Genomic DNA, 12265 nt, shown 5'->3' with positions numbered 1-12265 from the left:
GTCTCTATACACTGTCTTTGGCTGTCAATGTCCGACACATATCAGATTCTTGCCTTCAGCACCGTTATTTCAGTTTTCTTTCCTTCAGAAATATCCAACAATTTGTTCTCAGGGCCAAGAACAAAAAACAAAGACAAATATCAAACAGGGAATGCCACGTACCAAAAACGCAGCCTCCCCAAAACGAAACCTACAGCACGCAGACGTGCACACCACAAACACACACACACATACACATACACGCGCACACACACAAAGCCAACACATGAGGACAAAACGAACAAACAAAAGAACACAGTGGGGCACCGCCTTGGAACTGCACAAAACACCACTGGGGAGCTTAAACTGGTTTATGGTGCGCACCCAACTTCACTCTTACCCCCACCATGTTCCAAAGACACGATACAGTGTAAATAAAAGTAATCCCCTCTAGGTGAAACTCTAACACACGTAATGGAAACAAAAAGGCATGGCATGTAAAACATAAAAATGCTCGTGTATAAATATATAAAAAACAAACCTTTAGAACCAAAAACGTATGTACTCAATGCCTTTTCAGAAGACAGAGCAACAAGAGAAACACCCTTAAGGACCCAACGAAACAGGCCAGAAGACCGATATCAAAACAGTTCAGTTCTGGTAGGATTTTAAAAAAGTTTAAACCTTCAGATCAAGGTCAGATGTCATAAACAAAATTAACCTTTTAGTATCCGCAACGCAAAGTATAAAATGTTTTGTTATAAATGAACATGTCAAAGCCTTGTCTTCATACATGCATATATTGATCTTAATATGAAAACGATTGTCATTGGGAATCTACAAAACGAGTCGTCAGGTGATAAGACGAGGGGGAGTGGGGGTGGAATTGGCCCTTGTATTTATTCACATTTTCATGTTCTTTATATCGACACTTACCGGTGACCGTGGCACATTGGTTAAGGCGTCCTCCTCGGGATCAGGAGGTCGAAGGGGGATGTTTGTCATGGGACTCATTCCGAAAAGGCCGGTTCGTGAGCCACGAGCAAGTTAGATGAACGGTTACCGACTTCTATCCGCCCGGCCCTTCGCAAAGTGCTAGGAGTTGGGGGGCAATTGGTACAAACAATAAATGTGTCTCATAAACCAAATAGGCCAGCCCTTTTAAAAGGGGTGACACGATAATAAGCGAGACCTTTACCCTTATCTTTTATAAAATAGACATGATTAAAACATCAGTGCTGTGACCAGCCCTGAAAAAACACGGAGGCAGAATTCTTTCGGAAAAAGAGTTGTAACATAGTTACATATTTGTACTATAATGTGTGTATGAATTATTGTTTTGTAATTGATTTTATTTACTTTTAATGTCCATTCAATGTACATGTATTACATGTATATTGCATTTCAATTTTGTTTTAAAGTAACCGGCAATTTGCCGGGTCACGAATTCTTTTTGCAATGTTGTAAACAACAGATGTTATATGTGTGCTACATCACGTTTCTTATTAACAGTTTCCTTGTATTTTTCATGCTTTATCACGTGCGTTTAAATTCATAATTCGTAACTTTAGTAATATGTTAATTCAGGTGTGGTATATATGATGTCTATCTAATCAATATTCTAGCTAGTGCGTGATGTGTAATATCTGCCATGCCACCAAAGTAGATAAAAAATATAACTTAAATGCCAACCAAAGATGTTTTACTGTAAGTCCTTTGGACGAGATCTAATTGTGAGACCCCAAGATACAGTCTATGTGCTATCAAAATTTGTGTTCTAAGATTCGTTATCCTTTTTCTGTTTTGATTTTATATGAGTAAACATGAAATAAGAATATAAGTTGTAGTAAACCTTGTAACTGAACTTGTTGTTAGCAACTATACAATTACGGGTGTGACTACGCTATAGTGTTTCATATATGGGCTTAGGTACAAACTACGATTTTACAGGTCATCAGTTAATTTGAACTTTTTTTTCTTCAGCTATAAAAATCACGCGGAGTTGTAGAATATGTTAATGCAGGGTTACAGGGGCCCATCCTGAGATTTTGTTTGAAATTTTGCAAGACAAAATGGTGTATTTTTAGTTATTTCAGATAAAAAATCTCGACAAAACATTTTAGAAATGTACACACAACTCGTCTGCAATATTGGAGCCAAGTTGATGTCTTGAAAAGTTTTGACACTATACAATACAATACAACTGTGTTAGTTTCAAGTGATTTCAGACAAAAACCTGAGCAAAATGTCACACTACTTGCTTACATAATTGGAGTTCACGTAGAGGGTTGTGTTCGGGGTCAAAGCTGTGCATTTTAAACAACCTTCGAAAAAATAATAAGGTGGAAATAAGGTTAAAAAGTTTGCACTAGTCGCCTGCATAATTGGCATACAAGTAAAGATGGGATTTCAAGGGTCCTCCCCAAGAGTATTTTGATATTATAAAAGACAAAATGGTGCATTTTAAGACATCTCTGATAAAGAATTTAAGAGAATCAGGTTAAAATGTACACATTTGACGGCTGCATAACTAGACTAGAAAATAGAGAAGGGGTCCAGGGTCCTCCCCGCGAAAATTTAAATTTATAGAAGATAAATGGGACATTTACATCATCTGTGACAAAAAACATTAGCAAATCAGGTTAAAGTGTACGCATACGACTACTCGTCTGTGTAATTTGAGTGAAAGTAGAAGTGGGGTTCGGGACCCTCGTAGAGAAATGTGGAAAATTCAATGAGGCAAAACTATGCATTTGAAGTCATATCAGAAAAATGAATTTGAGCAACACAGGTTGACAGGTTTACCATACTAGACTGGTAAATCGGAGAACAGGTAGTGGGCTCAGAAGTTCTTAAGTTCCACAAGAAAATGGTACGTTTTTAAAGCCAGATTATGAAATTGTTAGTAAAACTTTGTGTGATTCAGAAGCAAAAGTACAAAATTGAATGCTTATATGAGAAATGATTGGAGGGAAATGTGTGACTATGTTTAGGAGTTACCGTCGACTCTACAACCGCACAAGAACCTAAACGCAATGTCTCTTTCGTACGCTAGTGTAAAAAAAAAGTCAAGTCGATATTATTTCCAGCAATATGTTTAATGACTCAGGCATTTCTTGATGGGACACATCAAAATGAGTTTTCAGTACACAGAAATCCTAAAATGGACAAAGAAATATTTACATCTAGGAAGAGGATTTGAATAAACCATTTACAAAAATACTTGAGTATATAGACAAACCAGGTAAGATATCTTTATTAAATGTATCTGTTTTGTTTAGAGCGAAGACAGAACTTTTATAGATATATCAAATAAAAAAAAAACAAGAAAAAAAAACACGTTGCTTAAAAAAAAACCACCGAGGAATCTGCCTTGGTGTGCCTCAACGTAGTTACGGCACTGAACATGCGAAAAACATTGCCGCGAAATTGTCAACTGATGTATACTTTTTTATATACAACTTGTCGTTTTCTATTCAGCCCGTTAAACAATTTCATTTCGCCGATGATAACATCTGAAACTCGTCTTCAATTATTCTGCGATATACGTGATAATTTCAGTATGTGGTCATATATTAATGATGTCATTGATTTATCTATGGTGGATTTTAGGGTGTTATGTGATGTTGCGTTGGCGTGCGCGTGGTTTAGGCAACACGTTTCTTTGTGTCATCCTGGCACACACCTCAAACATCATAACAAAATTTTAAAAGTGTGTGTGTTGTTTTGGTATACGCACAACTTGACAAAACAAACTGATAAAGATACACAGAACTCGGCATAAAGATACATTTAATTTCGTATTTAACATAGAGCTCGAGTCGTTACTCGACTTTCATACATTTGATGGATTCTAAAACTATCGTGGAGAAAGTGTTTCTTTTTTTTTGTACAGTGAAGAGAAATCGTCCGGTATGAGGACTGTACTGGTTTCTCCAAGGAAAGACGGCTTTGTGTGTATCGTAGCTATACACCTAACACGTTTAAAGAACCAGATTGTCTGTTCGCAAAGAACTAAGTTAACCGGACAAGCTTGTATCTAAAAGGGATTTCTCTCTCTCTCCCTTTATCATTATTATTATTATCATTATTATATATCATATTTATATAGCACTCTTTTCATATAAAAATACGTTCAAAAGTGCGTTACATAAACAACATCTATATAATGTTCAATATAAATGGTAATTGAACTATTATAGAAAACAATTTAAAATTACATTAAGATAATAAAATACCTAGAATTTTAAATTTGATGTAAGCAGATCTAAACATAAAACAAAATACAATATCGTAAAAAAAACATTAACTGATCTATTCTAGGGGCTTTAGCGGCTTTTTCTCACTCTGTCCCGCTGGTCAGATCGCTGTGTTTGTACTAGTAGAGAGCACAGACGATTAATTTCGCGCCTTGCTAGGCTTCGTTTGTGCTATGTAAAGCGTCTTTGATCATGGAAAGGGCGCTATATATATGTGGTACAATAATAATGATAATGATGTAACGTCATCCGGTTGCTCAAACTTACTTGTCAATTATTTATCAAAGTTTCTAGCTAGATGGAAAAATGATAACATTTTTACAGAAATATTCTAGAATGATTTTGGAAAAAAAATGCCACGGCTCTTCAGGGACATATCTAGCTAATAACTATCTCCGTACCTGTAAGAAATGGCAACGGTTTAATTTTGTCTTTATAGGTTACAATGTACTGAATGTCTCCGCTACTATTTTCAATGTAAAATTACAATGCAAAGTATTTTCTTGTCAGCATGTCTAGTGTTACATTTCTTGCGAGATAACCCTCGTCTTGAGAGTCTATCTATAGACAATCAGTAAACAAAAAAAATATTGGGTTTTCCATAATGCAGTGAAGCCATGGTCACGTGACTGAGATACTTGATAAAACGATAATATTGCGTAGGAAGACTTCAGCAGGTACGTACATTCACTTACATTCTACCCTGCAGGTTCTACACAAACATAGAACAATATAACGTTACGTAGCTCTAAATCATCTACAGACATTCAATTTAAGTACATTTTATATCTGGCATGTAAATACATTAACTAGACGGGAAAATAGCACTGTATACTGACACAAACTACTTTCAGTGTTCAGTATGACCACAGAGGCACAAACGCGAATTACTACCTTCGTTCCTTATTTGAACTGACGCGCACTTTTTTATTATTGATATGCATGAGGCCCGTCTTACTAATGAATATGGTGCGTTAATGTTCCCATTAAGGGAAAAAAAAGTTTATATTGTATTAGATTGACTTTTCTTGCTCTTTTTGTTGTTGTTGTCATTGTTGTTTTTCAAAAACTTCAATAGATCTTAAAGAAAGAACGAAGGTTGACAGTTATGAAGCTTTGCACAATTTAATCGTGAAAAAAAACATTACTGAGGACTAGACTTTAGCGAGTACTCACAAGTGACAGTTTAGACATTTTCATCATCATCAAAAACAACAACAACAACATCATTACCTTTATTATGCTCAAATCAGAAAAGTGACACAATAGTATACAGTAAAACATTTGAAATAACATTACATATCTGACATAATGTGACATGGTGTTTGGCGGGGAAATTTGAGTAGAAGTAAAATGTATTTTTTTTTAAGACAACGGAGAAGAAATGCATCATTTGGACTATTTTCTTGTCTACCGAAAGTGAATATAAATATTATATGAAGCCTAAATTTTGACTTAATTTTGACCATTACATGGTTCAAAACGTGTGTCCTGTTCCAGCGAATCATTTCTGGTTTTGTGTTTCTGCGACAGAGTATGATCACCTCGGCCTTATGCTGTATGGATAACACGGAAATACCCGATCTTTCACGATTAGAAATGTATGTGCGGCACTTGATCACTTATTTTACAATATAGAATTATTCTCATTTGCGAATGAATGCTTATCCATCAAAATATATTCGCGTTTCAACAAAGTTTAAATATATATAAGACAAAGCGATTACATTTGTGGAATATACTGAATGGAAATTAATTCATATTTATGCTTATTTTTTATCAAAGCAGCAAGTCTTTCGGAAGTGGGAGAAGGGCGATATATGATAACGGCCATAATTACAGGACATAGCGTTGCTTAAAATTTCAACGGAAATAAAAAGTAGGTAAAACTGTTTCTCAAATAAAATATAAAATATTTAATCAACAAAATACTTAAACTGCCATTTTTATATAAAGACTTCCGCTATGCGCGGTTATCTTTCTTTTTCGTTCTCGTTCACTGGTCAAATATCAAATAATTCAGTAAATTAATCGACCATTGATCCGATCCTCACGACGTGTTAATAAAATGGTCATAATTTTACAATTAACATCAGCTGTATTTACAGACGAGCGTGTAATGACCAAGTGTATAATTACCTAGCGCGCGTTTGTCGTTTTTATTGCAGTCACCGTTTGGATAGCTTTGACATGAGAAACCCTGTCATATTTCGTCATATTATACGCTATTCTCGGCTTCTTTATCTGCAGAAAGTTGCCTAAATGGAAAATTTTGACACAAACAGCAAGTACACACTCAAATTTAGACTGTGTTTGTAACAATGAAGCACAAAAGTCAATATTTTTCAATATTTACGTGTAATTTCAATACCTTGCGAAACGTCACATATATCGTCATTTTAAATGCATACGTAGAATTCCCTGTATAGATATGAGAACAATAATAGAATTTGACTTCACCAAAAATGCTGTTTTCAAGGGCAGATAACTCGTTTTCATTACTGGTGACTTATGACTTTTATTGCATATCTTTGTTTGTTAGATGATTGTCCTTCAATATCCAAAGTTAAAAAAATTTCTGTTACTGGGAAATATTGTGCCCGAATTCTAGCGTACGCCTTTAAAGTGTATCTGGCTGACGTTGATGTTTAAAGAACCAATGGTTAGTATTATAGTATGATAGCCTTCGGGCGCCTGGCTTTTATCTTCAAAGTTATGTTACATGGATCTGTATGTCTACTGTTGCAAGATATGATCATTTTCTATAAAAGTGACCGAACGTTCGAAGCAGAAGCAGAGTGCTATGTACTTACGCAGTACCAGAACTTCCCATTTTAGAGGACATTTTGAAGAAATAAAGTGTATTTGAGCCGCGCCATGGGAAAACCACCTTAGAGCGTTTGCGACCAGCATAAATACTTGCCAGACTGCGCGGATGCGTATCCATGCTGGTCGCAAAATCCACTATGTTGGTTTCCTCAGGGTGCGGTTCATTTTATTGTTTAAGTATAAATATGTATGAAGGAAAGCTGATTAGCTCTATAAATCTATAAACAACTTGAAATGTGCATTTTATTTTGGGGGGGGGGGGGGGGGGGGGGATTAGCTTTGCGCTCCTGAAGTCACACATTTTAAAACTCATGAATATTTTCCAGATAAAAGCGTAGCATTTTCCCCCTGAAATTTATCTTTTTCCGAGACTGAGGACTGAGGACGCAACATTTATCTTCTTTTTTACAAGACCGAGAGCACAGATTTTGTCTTCTTTTCTAAGATCATGTGTTCAAAATTTTCTTCTTTTAGTAGATCGAATGCGCAAGAAAATAAAGTTGTGACTGTTTCAAAAAGCTTAGATATATAACAATGCGCCAATTTCTTATTTACCGGAGAGCCTTCAACTAGCAAACTTAACTCATTGTTCAGTGACACAATGGTAATGAGAGCCAAAAACAAAACAAAAAAATATATATGAGCCGCACCATGAGAAAACCAATATAGTGCGTTTGCGACCAGCATGGATTCAGACCAGCCCGCGCATCCGTACAGTCTGGTCAGGATCCATGCTGTTCGCTAACGGTTTCTCTAATTGCAATAGGCTTTGAAAGCGAACAATATGGATCCTGACCAGACTGCGCGGATACACAGGCTGGTCTGGATCCTTGCTGGTCGCAAACGCACCATGTTGGTTTTCTCATGGCGCGGCTCAATTTCTTGTGAGTTTGATGATTTATTTTTAGATAAAAGGGATTTAGAATTACAAGACAACACATTCTTTACGAGTTTCGATTTTTATGTCTTTGTCAGAAATAACAATGTACGATACAAACGACGTCACTTGTCTTTTTTTATATAAATACTTGCATAATTTTAACGTCATTCCGGCGTACCATAAAATGGCACTAGGTAACAATGGTCACAATTTAGTCACTCTTATCGCCTTTTAATTATCTCTCTAAATATATACTGACCCGTCGGTCGTGAAATTTTAAGATTACAACTTTTTGCATTTCATTTTCCTTTTTTTACTTGGTGTAATGGCTTAAAACTCGAACGATGATTGCAGTTTTACTTCTAAGTTTGCTTGGGGGTGCTACAGCATCAAACGGTCAGTGCATGTATTTATTTTTTAATTATAGAGTTATAATATAACATATATTGAATTGTCTGGAAACAGGTAAAAGTTACCAAAAGTGACCAAAACTTAGCTAATCCAGTCTCGTCTCAAATTCGTAACCTGAAACGATAAATTAAATGTTAAGTACTTCGAAGCTGAAAACAACCAATGCGCTCACTATCTGACAGATTACTGTTTTGAGACAGGTGAAAAGAAATACTTGCAATTGATGACATAGATCGGCGAAAAGTAGGTCATCCACACTTAAGCTGTTACTTTTCTGACAGCTAACTGACATAAAATCGTCCTGTCTGATCGGTCAAGTCCAAATGGAAACTTATGGTGACTTACTAATTCCACTATTTTGGTGTCTTGCCCGCAATTCGTTTAAGGACTCGCACTCATCAACTCTTGTTTTTGATTCCCCGATTTTGTGTGTGCTGTGTGTGTGTGCGTGCGTGTGTGCGTGTGTATGTGTGTCACTTGTTTAGAAGACCTTTACGGGTGCTTACTCGTGACCTACTGTCTGGTCTGTCCAGATGCTTTCATGGAATTTTGTCTTTTGTTCTCATTGTCAGATATAATTTATCCATCATTTTACATAAATGTTAAGGTTGAAATAGGATCTTTTTATTCAGTCTTAATTAAAGTTTGTGTCATTTAAATTTCATGGCCAGCCTGTATATTAAGCTAACTAAACATTATATACATTGTACTTCAAAAGATTCATATGAATCTAAATGAAATGCTACCAATAGTACGGCGCAAAATGATTGAAAAATGCAAAACATATTTTAAAGATAAATTCGAAAATGTTTTATTGCTTTCCATATATGTATTTTAATTATATATAACACCATTGGTAGTAGCTCATATCTAATAACTCCTGTAACGGAAGATTCATCGAACAATAGTCAGCACCTTGGCTAACACGAAAAAGAGTTAAGACTTTTGACTAAGACGAGAATAAAAAAGGATCACAAGACTTTTTATAAAAAAAAATCTCAACTACCTAAATCATGTAAAGATGATGCCTTCCTTTACATTCTTTACTTCACGTAAACCTTTAGGGAAGCCAGAGGACATAAAACAACTTAAAAATAAACTCATTGAAAGAAAGATTAACTTTTTTAGTGTACTTCAATATCTTAATAAATGTTTTGAGATGAATATTAATATGAGAAAAAAATATTTAAAAAGGCCATGTAAAGCTTAAAATCTGTCATTTCCTACAGATATCAGTGGGACTCGGGATCTAAATTAGGTACTTATTTCAAACGCCTAGGGAAGCAAGAAGATCATATTTTATTTTGTTAAAAATTTATATTGAAAGAAAGTGCAAATATTGCAGATTACTTCAATAACTTAATAAATATTGTCAGATAATGTTTTTAATAATTTCAAAAGAAGTCTTAAGGGCGAATTGCCGTGATGAGAAAAATAAGGTAATAACTGTATATATACATTACTTAAGGCAGCCGACCCGGCAAATTACGCAATGAATTCGGCATTCTACGGTCTTTACGGAAATCCGTGTATTTACGTCCATAGAATTCATAATTGACTTTACGACGGCGAGAAGTTAACTACGCCTACCGAAATCAATGATGTTCTAAGTTAAACAAGCAAATTCGATGAATTGGTATCCCCCGCCGAAAGGGTTTGTGGTAAGGAATGGCAAAAAGATATATCCGGCAAAAAATAAGGATGTTACTAAGAAGCAACTAATTTCAATAGTCAAAATCAATTTTACAGAAAATGAATACTTTATTTGGGTTGGGTTGGGGGTGGGGGTGGGGGGCAGCGGGGATGACCGGATGAGAGTACGAAACATCACATGTAGATTATAGATATTGATGGAAAATTAAAAATAAAAAAGGGGCGCGGGGAGATGCATAATCGGGGTGGTGGGCATGACTCAGCGAGGTGGAGGAGAGAGGTGGGGGAACAGTACAACTTTCCATGTTGATAAAAATTCATGGAAGGTTTGAAAAAAATAATAAAAATGAATGAAAAATTATTATTACTTTTTTGTGGGGGAGGGGGAGGGGTGTGACCAAGCCAAGGTGGTGTCCAGGTATGGATACACAACTTCACATGTTTATAATGAATGTGAATGAATGTTCATGGAGAAGAATGAAAGAAGTTTGACGAAATTCTACCGATTGGTTGGTTTGTTATGTACAAATCTGTAGGTTTTTAAACAATAAAAGGGCAATAACACTTAGGAAATTGACGAATTAAAAAAATGACAAGTATCATCAAAGTATGTTGATTCATATTTATTTCAAGTTTCGTTAATTTCTACCAGGTAGTTACTGAGAAATGGCTGCAGACGTGGAGTTTTCATTAAATCAAGGGCAATAACTCTAAGGGAAATTGACCAATAAAAGAAAAAAGAAAGAAAAAAAAAAATTAACGGGCATCATCGCATTTTGTTGGTTCATGTTTATTTCACGTTTCATGAAATTCTACCGGCTAGTTACGGAGAAAAGGCTGCGGACGGACATTTTTGGGCATTTTTCATTACATCAAGGGCTATTACTCTAAGAGAAATTGATCAATCAAAATAAAACTTGACGGGCATCATCGCAGTATATTGGTTCATGTTTATTTCAAGTTTCATGAAATTCTACCGGCTAGTTACTGAGAAAAGGCTGCGGACGGACATTTTTGGGCATTTTTCATTACATCAAGGGCAATAACTCTAAGGGAAATTGATCAATCAAAAAAAAAAAAAAAAAAAAACAAAAAACAAAAAAAAAAAAACACACACACACTTAACGGGCATCATCGCAGTATGTTGGTTCATGTTTATTTCAAGTTTCATGAAATTCTACCGGCTAGTTACTGAGAAATGGCTGCAGACGGACGCACGCACGCACGCACGCACGCACGCACGGACGCGCAACGCAATTTCAATACCCCCTCCCGATTTCATCGGCGGGGGATAGTAAGTGAGTGAGTTTGGTTTTACGATAAGGGAAGGTAATAGCGAATATTATAATTGTAACTTTGGATAATTAACGGTAATAAAAGTAAATCTAATGCATGTGGGTTTGCTTGTAAGAAATAGAAGTACAGTTATAATGATGACAGTATAATTATCACAGTAGATACCACCACCTTATGATATTATTTGAGCCGTGCCATGAGAAACCCAATATAGTGGGTATGCGACCAGCAAGGATCCAGACCAGCCTGCGCATCCGCGCAGTCTGGTCAGGATCCATGCTGTTCGCTAACGGTTTCTCTAATTGTAATAGGCTTTGAAAGCGAACAGCACGGATCCTGACCAGACTTCGCGGATGCGCAGGCTGGTCTGGATCCTTGCTGGTCGCATACCCACTATGTTGGTTTTCTCATGGCGCGGCTCATTTCATGAAGTATAATTAAACACTTTGAATATCGTTATAGGTGTCATTGAGATATTACGGACAGCACGTTTGTGGTGGAGCTTTGGTCGGAGACCAATGGGTTATGACGGCGGCCAATTGTTTTGAAGAGTAAGCATGTCGTTCTACATTTTAAGGACAATATAAAGGAGTTTTTACGAAAGATTATACTGTTGCGAAATATAGCTTCTGTAGAAAATCATGGAACGTCTACTTTCAAATAAGGTAGTGGATCCGAAATCACACTCGGCAATTTTCGTTAGATTACGTATTCTCCGTTTGTGTGTTCGGCATTCCCCATTTGCGTGTTCGGCATTCTCCTTTAGTGTGTTCGGCATTCTCCGTTTGCGTGTTCGGCATTCTCCGTCAGCGTGTTCTGCATTCTCCGGTATGAACGGAACGCAAGATGTTTGTTTGAATTACGTTTTCGTCCGAAGAATGCCAAAGCGCAAAACAAGATACGTTGTCGCTTGGAAATTATGAAAATTAAAGATGGCGTACGGGGTGAAAAATATGTG

The sequence above is a fragment of the Mercenaria mercenaria genome, chromosome 19, assembly GCF_021730395.1.
Source record: "Mercenaria mercenaria strain notata chromosome 19, MADL_Memer_1, whole genome shotgun sequence".
Classification (NCBI taxonomy): Eukaryota; Metazoa; Mollusca; class Bivalvia; order Venerida; family Veneridae; genus Mercenaria; species Mercenaria mercenaria.
The sequence above is the reverse complement of the archived record's forward strand: the minus strand, read 5'-3'. Positions refer to the sequence as shown.